Source organism: Echinops telfairi, unplaced genomic scaffold (genome assembly GCF_000313985.2).
Source record: "Echinops telfairi isolate 266 unplaced genomic scaffold, ASM31398v2 ScPeMD7_655;HRSCAF=1070, whole genome shotgun sequence".
NCBI classification, from domain to species: Eukaryota; Metazoa; Chordata; class Mammalia; order Afrosoricida; family Tenrecidae; genus Echinops; species Echinops telfairi.
Window position 1 is genome coordinate 29,546,114 of NW_022104553.1, and position 3,540 is coordinate 29,549,653.

The window sequence follows — 3,540 nt, forward strand, 5'->3', positions numbered from 1 at the left end:
TTACACTGTCCGACATCTCCCTTCACCCACTTTTCTGTTGTCCGTCCCCCAGGGAGGAGGTTATATGTAGATCCTTGTAATCGGTTCCCCCTACCCCACCCTCCCTCCACCCTCCTGGTATCACCACTCTCACCACTGGTCCTGAAGGATCATCCACCCAGGATTCCCTGTTTCCAGTTCCTATCTGTACCAGCGGCCATCCTCTGGTCTAGCTGGATTTGTAAGTAGAATTGGGAGCATGATAGTGGTGGTGGTGGTGGTGAAGCATTTAGGAACGACAGGAAAGTTGTATGTTTCATCGTTGCAACACTGCACCCTGACTGGCTCTTCTCCTTCCCACAACCACCCACTCTTCGTGTTCTTATGTGTTAAATGATGCCTTACAACATCGAGACAGTAACCGGATCGTTGGCGGAAAGCCATGGGAGGTTGGGAGGAAAGGCGGATGGTTGTACAACTTGCATTCATATGACAAAACGACTGAATGGCATGTAGATGCCAATGGTTGGGAAAGGGACTATGATGCACTTGTTTTTAAAGCGTTGTGACTCAATGCAATGAAGGTAGACCGTTCTTGGAACAGAAAAATCACATTCGATCAAGAAACGCTCAAACGTGGTCATGTCCTTGTTGCTGATGGCTCCCAGTCCTGGTCACCTGGTACAGCACCGCCATCCATCTGAAGGGCCCCTGTCCACAGTGGAAGGGACACAGCTTCTCTCTTGGACGGCCGTGCTCCCGTGCTGTGCGGTGGGGAGCTGAGCGCCTTCCACACAGGGACTGGAACCAGCGCTCCCGCGCTTCTCCTGCAGGAGGAGGAGACACGTGGATTTGACCTTGGCAAAGGTTGAACAACTCTGAGAGTACCTGGAGACCATCGGAAGGTTCTGGGTAGAGTGTGAGCGAAAATGACAATCACAAAACAGACCAGGCCTGCTGGTTGGAGAGAGACCGGTGGGACCCTGGAGAGTCACCATTCAGATCTGGACCGGAACTCACCTCCATAGTCCCATCTTCAGCCCAACCACAGTCCGGGCGATAAGCGGGACAGGAGCGCCCCAGAATCATCCACCCGCCTGCGATCTAAGGGGCAGGGTTGGCCGGGGGACAAAGTCCCTAAGGGTTAGGAGAAAAAGTAGAGACAGGGACCACATCTGAAGAAAGTCTTCCCCGCCCCCACCCTCATTTATGATTTTATTCAACACAAATAAAACTTGCAAAATTATGATTTTATTCAACACAAATAAAACTTGCAAATGGACCGTCTATTCCTTTTCTTCGCTGTGCAGCCTGGCACGGTGATGGCTGGCTGGCTGGCTGGAAGATTGGTTGCGGGCAGCAGTACCTCCGACTGCTGGAAGGTGTGGACCGGGCACCCGCGGGAGCCACCGGGCAGCATGCACTTGGCTTTCCGATTGCTCTCGTCACCCAGGTTGGGCATCACCACCTGGCCCTTGGCTCTTCTCCGCACCCTGCTGTCCATGCCTCTGCGCTTGCATCTTGACTTAATGTCTGATTGCTGTCGGATGAACTTCTCCTCGGTCCTCTTTTTGCCAAGGATGGGCTTCCCCAGGGGTCAGAGGGCAGCCAGCCATGATGCTGGTGGGAGATGCTACCTCCTCCGTAGACAGCGCCCAAGAAGAGAAGGGGACCTAAAAAAATCGTTACCTATCCTAGTATCACACTGATTTTTTTCTCCTAAATTCTCTTCTAGATATTTCATCGTTTTAGGTCTTATATTCAGGTCTAAAATCAATTTGCACGTGTGTGTTGCAAATTATGGGTTGAAACGTTACAACACATTGATATTCGATTGCTTCAGCACCATGTAGTGAAAAGCCACTGGATCGTCACTGCTATTGAAAGGCAGATGTGATGTGCTAACGTGTGAGAATCTAATTTTGGACCCTGTGTTCTGCTGCGCGGATCCATGCGTCTATGTGGACGTCACGCGGTCCTGAATACTGGAGCTCTGTTGTGGGTGTGGTCGTGCGCATCTAGTTTACGTCTCTTGTGTTTCACATGAACGTTCGCATTTGCTTGTCAATTATTTTTTATTATTCAATACTTGTATTGGGGGCTCTTACATCTCTTATCACAATCCATCCATTCATCCAGTGTGTCAAGCCCACGTTTGCAGGAACGCTGCCATCATCGTTTTCAAAGCATTTTCTTTCTACTTGAGCCCTGATGTCAGCTCCTCACTGTCCCCCCGCCCTCCTCCCACAGGAACCCTTGATGTGGGGGGAAGTCAGATCCTTGCTGCCAGACTGCTGTCTCATCCCACAGCAGGGCTGGGCCTGCTCCCTGCTGCTGGGGACAATGGACTACCTCTCTCTGGAGCCTAAGGCCATTAGCTTGGTTCCTGTAGGAGGGGTTTGCACCCTACTGATAATGTTCCTATGGAGACCCAGAGACCACCCCCTAGACCACCCTCTCATTGCTGTGTAACCTATAGTGCAACTCCTCCCTGTGACGTATGTCTCTACCTGTAATTAGTGGGCTGGCATGCCCCCAAAAGTTATATAGGCATGGGTCAGCGGGACTCAGACTGCTCGGACTTGGACTCTGACCTCCCTGACTCTCTTCCCCCTCTCCCTTGTTCCCTTTCCCTCCTTCCCTTCCCCCTCTCTCCACGTGGACCACCAAGCTGGGCTGAGGTGAGCAATGCTACTATGTACATGTCTGACTGTATTATTGTATTATCTCTCATGCTCTCGATGACTTTAATATAATGCTCATATATCTCAACCGTACGATTGTGCATTACTGAACCCAGAAGTAGTATTACTGAACCCATTGAGTAATAGTAGTATTAGCGGTGGGGGCTGGCACCCCACCTCCCTCAGCAATTATTTTTTAATTTAATACTACACCTTGATAAGTTATAGATCATTATTTTCATATCTTACATCGTCCTGTGTCGCCCTTCACCCACTTTTCCATTGTTCGTCCCCCTGGGAGGGGGCTATATGTTGATCCTTGTGATCAATTACCCCTTTCTCCTCCCACCTTCCCCTAATCCTCCTGGTATCTCTAAGCTCCTTGTTGGCCCTGAGGGGTTTCTCTATCCTGGATTCCCTGTGTTTCAGGCTCTATCTGTAGCAGTGTGCATGTTCTGGTCTAATTCGACTTGTAAGGTAGAATTGAGGTCATTATAGTACGGTGAAGGAAGCACCAAAGAATGAGAGGAAAGTTGTGTGTTTCATCGGTGCCACACTGCACCCTGACTGGCTCATCTCTTCCCTGTGAGCCCTCTGTGAGGGGATGTCCAATTGTCTACAGATGGGCTTTGGGTCTCCACTCCAAGCGCCCCCCCCCCAATTCACATTGGGTATGATTTTGTTCTGGGTCTTAGTTGCCTGATACCTGATCCCATCAACACCTCATGATCACACAGGCTTCTTCCATGTGGGCTTTGTTGCTCCTCAGCTAGATGGCAGCTTGTTTATCTTGCTTGTCAATTGTTACCCGAAGTATTCTGGGATTGGGATTGGGATTGCACTGAATCTATTAGTAGATGTGGGGATAATTGGCTCT